At 45.8% G+C, this 7,500-nt stretch overlaps 7 non-coding genes and 28 pseudogenes across 7 annotated transcripts in view; all 35 read left to right on the top strand.

Annotated features, from left to right (window-relative positions):
- The first annotated feature begins 19 nt into the window (after window positions 1–19).
- Window positions 20–138, top strand: LOC142134651 (5S ribosomal RNA; annotated as a pseudogene).
- An 80-nt stretch (window positions 139–218) lies between these two features.
- Window positions 219–337, top strand: LOC142134717 (5S ribosomal RNA; annotated as a pseudogene).
- Window positions 338–420: 83 nt separating this feature from the next.
- Window positions 421–539, top strand: LOC142134686 (5S ribosomal RNA; annotated as a pseudogene).
- An 81-nt stretch (window positions 540–620) lies between these two features.
- Window positions 621–739, top strand: LOC142134829 (5S ribosomal RNA). Its single transcript, XR_012687108.1, has one exon. It is a non-coding gene; the product is annotated as a 5S ribosomal RNA (ribosomal RNA).
- Window positions 740–822: 83 nt separating this feature from the next.
- Window positions 823–941, top strand: LOC142134639 (5S ribosomal RNA; annotated as a pseudogene).
- Window positions 942–1,024: 83 nt separating this feature from the next.
- Window positions 1,025–1,143, top strand: LOC142134844 (5S ribosomal RNA; annotated as a pseudogene).
- An 83-nt stretch (window positions 1,144–1,226) lies between these two features.
- On the top strand, window positions 1,227–1,345 carry LOC142134828 (5S ribosomal RNA). Its single transcript, XR_012687107.1, has one exon. It is a non-coding gene; the product is annotated as a 5S ribosomal RNA (ribosomal RNA).
- Window positions 1,346–1,428: 83 nt separating this feature from the next.
- Window positions 1,429–1,547, top strand: LOC142134665 (5S ribosomal RNA; annotated as a pseudogene).
- An 83-nt stretch (window positions 1,548–1,630) lies between these two features.
- LOC142134645 (5S ribosomal RNA) lies at window positions 1,631–1,749 on the top strand (annotated as a pseudogene).
- An 81-nt stretch (window positions 1,750–1,830) lies between these two features.
- LOC142134789 (5S ribosomal RNA) lies at window positions 1,831–1,949 on the top strand. Its single transcript, XR_012687098.1, has one exon. It is a non-coding gene; the product is annotated as a 5S ribosomal RNA (ribosomal RNA).
- An 82-nt stretch (window positions 1,950–2,031) lies between these two features.
- LOC142134805 (5S ribosomal RNA) lies at window positions 2,032–2,140 on the top strand (annotated as a pseudogene).
- An 80-nt stretch (window positions 2,141–2,220) lies between these two features.
- Window positions 2,221–2,329, top strand: LOC142134771 (5S ribosomal RNA; annotated as a pseudogene).
- A 472-nt stretch (window positions 2,330–2,801) lies between these two features.
- LOC142134676 (5S ribosomal RNA) lies at window positions 2,802–2,920 on the top strand (annotated as a pseudogene).
- An 84-nt stretch (window positions 2,921–3,004) lies between these two features.
- Window positions 3,005–3,123, top strand: LOC142134630 (5S ribosomal RNA; annotated as a pseudogene).
- Window positions 3,124–3,207: 84 nt separating this feature from the next.
- On the top strand, window positions 3,208–3,326 carry LOC142134642 (5S ribosomal RNA; annotated as a pseudogene).
- An 85-nt stretch (window positions 3,327–3,411) lies between these two features.
- Window positions 3,412–3,530, top strand: LOC142134718 (5S ribosomal RNA; annotated as a pseudogene).
- Window positions 3,531–3,611: 81 nt separating this feature from the next.
- On the top strand, window positions 3,612–3,730 carry LOC142134626 (5S ribosomal RNA; annotated as a pseudogene).
- An 85-nt stretch (window positions 3,731–3,815) lies between these two features.
- On the top strand, window positions 3,816–3,934 carry LOC142134629 (5S ribosomal RNA; annotated as a pseudogene).
- An 84-nt stretch (window positions 3,935–4,018) lies between these two features.
- LOC142134825 (5S ribosomal RNA) lies at window positions 4,019–4,137 on the top strand. The gene has a single exon (XR_012687104.1). It is a non-coding gene; the product is annotated as a 5S ribosomal RNA (ribosomal RNA).
- Window positions 4,138–4,220: 83 nt separating this feature from the next.
- LOC142134710 (5S ribosomal RNA) lies at window positions 4,221–4,339 on the top strand (annotated as a pseudogene).
- An 81-nt stretch (window positions 4,340–4,420) lies between these two features.
- Window positions 4,421–4,539, top strand: LOC142134843 (5S ribosomal RNA; annotated as a pseudogene).
- Window positions 4,540–4,619: 80 nt separating this feature from the next.
- On the top strand, window positions 4,620–4,728 carry LOC142134795 (5S ribosomal RNA; annotated as a pseudogene).
- An 81-nt stretch (window positions 4,729–4,809) lies between these two features.
- On the top strand, window positions 4,810–4,928 carry LOC142134620 (5S ribosomal RNA; annotated as a pseudogene).
- Window positions 4,929–5,009: 81 nt separating this feature from the next.
- LOC142134649 (5S ribosomal RNA) lies at window positions 5,010–5,128 on the top strand (annotated as a pseudogene).
- An 81-nt stretch (window positions 5,129–5,209) lies between these two features.
- On the top strand, window positions 5,210–5,328 carry LOC142134622 (5S ribosomal RNA; annotated as a pseudogene).
- Window positions 5,329–5,411: 83 nt separating this feature from the next.
- On the top strand, window positions 5,412–5,530 carry LOC142134853 (5S ribosomal RNA; annotated as a pseudogene).
- A 280-nt stretch (window positions 5,531–5,810) lies between these two features.
- LOC142134692 (5S ribosomal RNA) lies at window positions 5,811–5,929 on the top strand. The gene has a single exon (XR_012687089.1). It is a non-coding gene; the product is annotated as a 5S ribosomal RNA (ribosomal RNA).
- An 82-nt stretch (window positions 5,930–6,011) lies between these two features.
- Window positions 6,012–6,120, top strand: LOC142134787 (5S ribosomal RNA; annotated as a pseudogene).
- Window positions 6,121–6,201: 81 nt separating this feature from the next.
- Window positions 6,202–6,321, top strand: LOC142134725 (5S ribosomal RNA; annotated as a pseudogene).
- Window positions 6,322–6,401: 80 nt separating this feature from the next.
- On the top strand, window positions 6,402–6,520 carry LOC142134707 (5S ribosomal RNA; annotated as a pseudogene).
- Window positions 6,521–6,598: 78 nt separating this feature from the next.
- LOC142134679 (5S ribosomal RNA) lies at window positions 6,599–6,717 on the top strand. The gene has a single exon (XR_012687088.1). It is a non-coding gene; the product is annotated as a 5S ribosomal RNA (ribosomal RNA).
- Window positions 6,718–6,799: 82 nt separating this feature from the next.
- On the top strand, window positions 6,800–6,908 carry LOC142134786 (5S ribosomal RNA; annotated as a pseudogene).
- Window positions 6,909–6,990: 82 nt separating this feature from the next.
- On the top strand, window positions 6,991–7,110 carry LOC142134723 (5S ribosomal RNA; annotated as a pseudogene).
- An 80-nt stretch (window positions 7,111–7,190) lies between these two features.
- LOC142134706 (5S ribosomal RNA) lies at window positions 7,191–7,309 on the top strand (annotated as a pseudogene).
- A 78-nt stretch (window positions 7,310–7,387) lies between these two features.
- The window catches only part of LOC142134667 (5S ribosomal RNA), a 119-nt gene continuing 6 nt past the window's right edge, over window positions 7,388–7,500 (top strand). The window contains exon 1 of the ribosomal RNA XR_012687086.1: window positions 7,388–7,500. This exon is cut by the window's right edge and continues 6 nt beyond it. This is a non-coding gene — a ribosomal RNA (5S ribosomal RNA).

The raw sequence follows: 7,500 nt of genomic DNA, 5'->3' as shown, positions 1-7,500 counted from the left end.
AGGTCATTACGAAACCAATACCTACAGCCACACCACCCTGAACAAGCTCAATTTCGTCTGATCTTGGAAACTAAGCAGGGCCGCGCCTGGTTAGTACTTGGATGGGAGACCACCTGGGAATACCAGGTGCTGTAGGCCTTTTTTTTTTCTCTCTTGTTCCGGCTTCCTTCAATGCTGGTTTGAAATGTATAAGAGATGTAGGTCATTAGGTAACCAATACCTACAGCCACACCAACCTGAACAAGCCCAATCTCATCTGGTCTTGGAAGCTAAGCAGGGCCGTGCCTTGTTAGTACTTGGATGGGAGACCACCTGGGAATACCAGGTGCTGTAGGCCTTTTTTTTTTATTATCTCTTGTTCCGGCTCCTTCAATGCTGGTTTTGAGATGTATAAGAGATGTAGGTCACTAGGAAACCAGTACCTACAGCCACACCACCCTAAACAAGCCCAATCTCATCTGATCTTGGAAGCTAAGCAGGACCAGGCCTGGTTAGTACTTGGAAGGGAGACCACCTGGGAAATCCAGGTGCTGTAGGGCTTTTTTTTTTCTCTCTTGTTTCGGCTTCCTTCAATGCTGGTTTTGAGATGTATAAGAGATGTTGGTCACCAGGAAACCAGTACCTACAGCCACACCACCCTAAACAAGCCCAATCTCGTCTGATCTTGGAAGTTAAGCATGGCTGGGCCTGGTTAGTACTTGGATGGGAGACCACCTGGGAATACCAGGTGCTGTAGGCCTTTTTTTTTATTATCTCTTGTTCCGGCTTCCTCCAATGCTGGTTTTGAGATGTATAAGAGATGTAGGTCATTAGGAAACCAATACCTACAGCTACACCACCCTGAACAAGCCCAATCTCATCTGATCTTGGAAGCTAAGCAGGGCCGTGCCTTGTTAGTACTTGGATGGGAGACCACCTGGGAATACCAGGTGCTGTAGGCCTTTTTTTTTTATTATCTCTTGTTCCGGCTCCTTCAATGCTGGTTTTGAGATGTATAAGAGATGTAGGTCACTAGGAAACCAGTACCTACAGCCACACCACCCTAAACAAGCCCAATCTCATCTGATCTTGGAAGCTAAGCAGGGCCAGGCCTGGTTAGTACTTGGATGGGAGACCGCCTGGGAAATCCAGGTGCTGTAGGCCTTTTTTTTTATTATCTCTTGTTCCGGCTTCCTTCAATGCTGGTTTTGAGATGTATAAGAGATGTAGGTCACTAGGAAACCAGTACCTACAGCCACACCACCCTAAACAAGCCCAATCTCGTCTGATCTTGGAAGTTAAGCATGGCTGGGCCTGGTTAGTACTTGGATGGGAGACCACCTGGGAATACCAGGTGCTGTAGGCCTTTTTTTTTATTATCTCTTGTTCCGGCTTCCTTCAATGCTGGTTTTGAGATGTATAAGAGATGTAGGTCATTAGGAAACCAATACCTACAGCTACACCACCCTGAACAAGCCCAATCTCGTCTGATCTTGGAAGCTAAGCAGGGCCGTGCCTTGTTAGTACTTGGATGGGAGACCACCTGGGAATACCAGGTGCTGTAGGCCTTTTTTTTTTATTATCTCTTGTTCCGGCTCCTTCAATGCTGGTTTTGAGATGTATAAGAGATGTAGGTCACTAGGAAACCAGTACCTACAGCCACACCACCCTAAACAAGCCCAATCTCATCTGATCTTGGAAGCTAAGCAGGGCCAGGCCTGGTTAGTACTTGGACGGGAGACCGCCTGGGAAATCCAGGTGCTGTAGGGCTTTTTTTTTTCTCTCTTGTTTCGGCTTCCTTCAATGCTGGTTTTGAGATGTATAAGAGATGTTGGTCACTAGGAAACCAGTACCTACAGCCACACCACCCTAAACAAGCCCAATCTCATCTGATCTTGGAAGTTAAGCATGGCTGGGCCTGGTTAGTACTTGGATGGGAGACCACCTGGGAATACCAGGTGCTGTAGGCCTTTTTTTTATTATCTCTTGTTCCGGCTTCCTTCAATGCTGGTTTTGAGATGTATAAGAGATGTAGGTCATTAGGAAACCAACACCTACAGCCACACCACCCTGAACAAGCCTGATCTTGGAAGCTAAGTAGGGCTGGGCCTGGTTAATACTTGGATGGGAGACCAACTGGGAATCCCAGGTGCTGTAGGCCTTTCTTTTTCTCTCTTGTTCCGGCTTCCTTCAATGCTGGTTTTGAGATGTATAAGAGATGTAGGTCATTTGGAAACCAACACCTACAGCCACACCACCCTGAACAAGCCTGATCTTGGAAGCTAAGTAGGGCTGGGCCTGGTTAGTACTTGGATGGGAGACCACCTGGGAATACTAGGTGCTGTAGGCCTTTTTTTTTTCTCTCTTGTTCCGGCTTCTATCAATGCTGGTTTTCAGATGTATAAGAGATGTAGGTCATTAGGAAACCAATACCTACAGCCACACCACCCTGAACAAGTCTGATCTTGGAAGCTAAGCAGGGCCGGGGCTGGTTAATACTTGGATGGGAGACCACCTGGGAGTTCCAGGTGCTGTAGGCCTTTTTTTTTTTCTCTCTTGTTTCAGCTTCCATCAATGCTGTTTTGAGATGTATAAGAGATGTAGGTCATTAAAAAACCAATACCTACAGCCACACCACCCTGAACAAGCCCAATCTTGTCTGATCTTGGAAGCTAAGCAGGGCCAGCGCCTGGTTAGTACTTGGATGGTAGACCACCACGGAGTTCCAGGTCCTGTCGCCCTTTTTTTTTTTCTCTCTTGTTCCGGCTTCCATCAATGCTGGTTTGAAATGTATAAGAGATGTAGGTCATTAGGTAACCAATACCTACAGCAACACCACCCTGAACAAGCCCAATCTCATCTGGTCTTGGAAGCTAAGCAGGGCCATGCCTGGTTAGTACTTGGATGGGAGACCACCTGGGAATACCAGGTGCTGTAGGCCTTTTTTTTTTATTGTCTCTTGTTCCGGCTTCCTTCAATGCTGGTTTTGAGATGTATAAGAGATGTGGGTCACTAGGAAAGCAGTACCTACAGCCACACCACCCTAAACAAGCCCAATCTTGTCTGATCTTTGAAGCTAAGCAGGGCTGGGCCTGGTTAGTACTTGGATGGGAGACCACCTGGGAATACCAGGTGCTGTAGGCCTTTTTTTTTTATTATCTCTTGTTCTGGCTTTCTTCAATGCTGGTTTTGAGATGTATAAGAGATTTAGGTCATTAGGAAACCAATGCCTACAGCCACACCACCCTGAACAAGGCCAATCTTGTCTAATCTTGGTAGCTAAGCAGGGCTGGGCCTGGTTAGTACTTGGATGGGAGACCACCTGGGAATACCAGGTGCTGTAGGCCTTTTTTTTTTTATTATCTCTTGTTCTGGCTTCCTTCAATGCTGGTTTTCAGATGTATAAGAGATGTAGGTCATTAGAAAAACAATACCTACAGCCACACCACCCTAAACAAGCGCAATTTCATCTGATCTTGGAAGCTAAGCAGGGCCGGGCATGGTTAGTACTTGGATGGGAGACCACCTTGGAAAACCAGGTGCTGTAGGCCTTTTTTTATTATCTCTTTTTCTGGCTTCCTTCAATGCTGGTTTTCAGATGTATAAGAGATGTAGGTCATTAGGAAACCATTACCTACAGCCACACCACCCTGAACAAGCCCAATCTCGTCTGGTCTTGGAAGCTAAGCAGGGCCGTGCCTGGTTAGTACTTGGATGGGAGACCACCTAGGAAAACCAGGTGCTGTAGGCCTTTTTTTTTTTATTATCTCTTGTTCCGGCTTCCTTCAATGCTGGTTTTGAGATGTATAAGAGATGTGGGTCACTAGGAAACCAGTACCTACAGCCACACCACCCTAAACAAGCCCAATCTTGTCTGATCTTTGAAGCTAAGCAGGGCTGGGCCTGGTTAGTACTTGGATGGGAGACCACCTGGGAATACCAGGTGCTGTAGGCCTTTTTTTTTTATTATCTCTTGTTCTGGCTTTCTTCAATGCTGGTTTTGAGATGTATAAGAGATTTAGGTCATTAGGAAACCAATGCCTACAGCCAAACCACCCTGAACAAGCCCAATCTTGTCTGATCTTGGAAGCTAAGCAGGGCTGGGCCTGGTTAGTACTTGGATGGGAGACCACCTGGGAATACCAGGTGCTGTAGGCCTTTTTTTTTATTATCTCTTGTTCTGGCTTCCTTCAATGCTGGTTTTCAGATGTATAAGAGATGTAGGTCATTAGAAAAACAATACCTACAGCCACACCACCCTAAACAAGCGCAATTTCATCTGATCTTGGAAGCTAAGCAGGGCCGGGCATGGTTAGTACTTGGATGGGAGACCACCTAGGAAAACCAGGTGCTGTAGGCCTTTTTTTATTATCTCTTTTTCTGGCTTCCTTCAATGCTGGTTTTCAGATGTATAAGAGATGTAGGTCATTAGGAAACCATTACCTACAGCCACACCACCCTGAACAAGCCCAATCTCATCTGATCTTGGAAGCTAAACAGGGCTGGGCTTGGTTAGTACTTGGATGTGAGACCACCTGGGAATACCAGGTGCTGTAGGCCTTTTTTTTTCTTTCTTGTTCCGGCTTCCATCAATGCTGGTTTTGAGATGTATAAGAGATGTAGGTCATTAGGAAACCAATACCTACAGCCACACCACCCTGAACAAGCCTAATCTTGGAAGCTAAGCAAGGCTGGTCTTGGTTAGTACTTGGATGGGAGACCACCTGGGAATACCAGGTGCTGTAGGCCTTTTTTTTTTCTCTCTTGTTTAGGCTTCCTTCAATGCTGGTTTTGAGATGTATAAGAGATGTAGGTCATTAGGAAACCAATACCTACAGCCACACCACCCTGAACAAGCCCAATCTCATCTGATCTTCAAAGCTAAGCAGGGCTGGGCTTGGTTAGTACTTGGATGGGAGACCACCTAGGAATACCAGGTGCTGTAGGCCTTTTTTTTTTCTCTCTTGTTTCAGCTTCCTTTAATGCTGATTTTGAGATGTATAAGAGATGTAGGTCATTAGAAAACCAATACCTACAGCCACACCACCCTGAACAAGCCCAATTCCATCTGATCTTGGAAACTAAGCAGGGCAGCGCCTGGTTAGTACTTGGATGAGAGACCACTTGGGAATACCAGGTGCTGTAGGCCTTTTTTTTTTCTCTCTTGTTTCGGCTTTTGTCAATGCTGATTTTAAGATGTATAAGAGATGTAGGTCATTAGAAAACCAATACTTACAGCCACACCACCCTGAACAAGCTCAATCTCGTCTGATCTTGGAAGCTAAGCAGGGCCGGGCCTGGTTAGTACTTGGATGGGAGACCACCTGGGAATACAGGGTACTGTAGGTTTTTTTTTTTATTATCTCTTGTTCTGGCTTGCTTCAATGCTGGTTTTGAGATGTATAAGAGATGTAGGTCATTAGGAAATCAATACCTACAGCTATACCTCCCTAAACAAGCCCAATCTCGTCTGATCTTGGAAGCTAAGCAGGGCCAGGCCTGATTAGTACTTGGATGGGAGACCACCTGGGAATATCAGGTGCTGTAGGCCTTTTTTTTTTTCTCTCTTGTTTCGGCTTCATTCAATGCTGGTTTTGAGATGTATAAGAGATGTAGGTCATAAGGAAACCAATACCTACAGCCACACCACCCTAAACAAGCCCAATATCGTCTGATCTTGGAAGCTAAGCAGGACCGGCTCCTGGTTAGTACTTTGATGGTAGACCACCTGGGAGTTCCAGGTGCTGTCGCCCTTTTTTTTTTCTCTTGTTCCGACTTCCTTCAATGCTGGTTTGAAATGTATAAGAGATGTAGGTCATTAAGGAACCAATACCTACAGCCACACCACCCTGAACAAGCCCAATCTCATCTGAACTTGGAAGCTAAGCAGGGCTGGGTTTGGTTAGTACTTGGATGGGAGACCACCTGGGAATACCAGGTGCTGTAGGCCTTTTTTTTATTATCTCTTGTTTCGGCTTCCTTCAATGCAGCTTTTGAGATGTATAAGAGATGTTGGTCATTAGGAAACCAATATGTACAGCCACACCACCCTGAAGAAGCCTAATCTTGGAAGCTAAGCAGGGTTGGGCCTGGTTAGTACTTGGATGGGACACCACCTGGGAATACCAGGTGCTGTAGGCCTTTTTTTTTTCTCTCTTTTTCCGGATTCCTTCAATGCTGGTTTTGAGATGTATAAGAGATGTAGGTCATTAGAAAACTAATACCTATGGCCACACCACCCTGAACAAGCCCAATCTCATCTGATCTTGGAAGCTAAGCAGGGGCAGGTCTGGTTATTTACTTGGATGGGAGACCACCTGGGAATACCAGGTGCTGTAGGCCTTTTTTTTTCTCTCTTTTTCCGACTTCCATCAATGCTGGTTTTGAGATGTATAAGAGATGTAGGTCATTAGGAAACCAATACCTACAGCCACACCACCCTACACAAACTCAATCTCATCTGATCTTGGAAGCTAAGCAGGGCTGGGCCTGGTTAGTACTTTGATGGTAGACCACCTGGGAGTTCCAGGTGCTGTCGCCCTTTTTTTTTTCTCTTGTTCCGACTTCCTTCAATGCTGGTTTGAAATGTATAAGAGATGTAGGTCATTAAGGAACCAATACCTACAGCCACACCACCCTGAACAAGCCCAATCTCATCTGAACTTGGAAGCTAAGCAGGGCTGGGTTTGGTTAGTACTTGGATGGGAGACCACCTGGGAATACCAGGTGCTGTAGGCCTTTTTTTTATTATCTCTTGTTTCGGCTTCCTTCAATGCAGCTTTTGAGATGTATAAGAGATGTTGGTCATTAGGAAACCAATATGTACAGCCACACCACCCTGAAGAAGCCTAATCTTGGAAGCTAAGCAGGGTTGGGCCTGGTTAGTACTTGGATGGGACACCACCTGGGAATACCAGGTGCTGTAGGCCTTTTTTTTTTTCTCTCTTTTTCCGGATTCCTTCAATGCTGGTTTTGAGATGTATAAGAGATGTAGGTCATTAGAAAACTAATACCTATGGCCACACCACCCTGAACAAGCCCAATCTCATCTGATCTTGGAAGCTAAGCAGGGGCAGGTCTGGTTATTTACTTGGATGGGAGACCACCTGGGAATACCAGGTGCTGTAGGCCTTTTTTTTTCTCTCTTTTTCCGACTTCCATCAATGCTGGTTTTGAGATGTATAAGAGATGTAGGTCATTAGGAAACCAATACCTACAGCCACACCACCCTACACAAACTCAATCTCATCTGATCTTGGAAGCTAAGCAGGGCTGGGCCTGGTTAGTACTTTGATGGTAGACCACCTGGGAGTTCCAGGTGCTGTCGCCCTTTTTTTTTTCTCTTGTTCCGACTTCCTTCAATGCTGGTTTGAAATGTATAAGAGATGTAGGTCATTAAGGAACCAATACCTACAGCCACACCACCCTGAACAAGCCCAATCTCATCTGAACTTGGAAGCTAAGCAGGGCTGGGTTTGGTTAGTACTTGGATGGGAGACCACCTGGGAATACCAGGTGCTG

Source organism: Mixophyes fleayi, unplaced genomic scaffold (assembly GCF_038048845.1).
Source record: "Mixophyes fleayi isolate aMixFle1 unplaced genomic scaffold, aMixFle1.hap1 Scaffold_574, whole genome shotgun sequence".
Classification (NCBI taxonomy): Eukaryota; Metazoa; Chordata; class Amphibia; order Anura; family Limnodynastidae; genus Mixophyes; species Mixophyes fleayi.
This window is presented reverse-complemented; position numbering and strand designations above follow the sequence as displayed.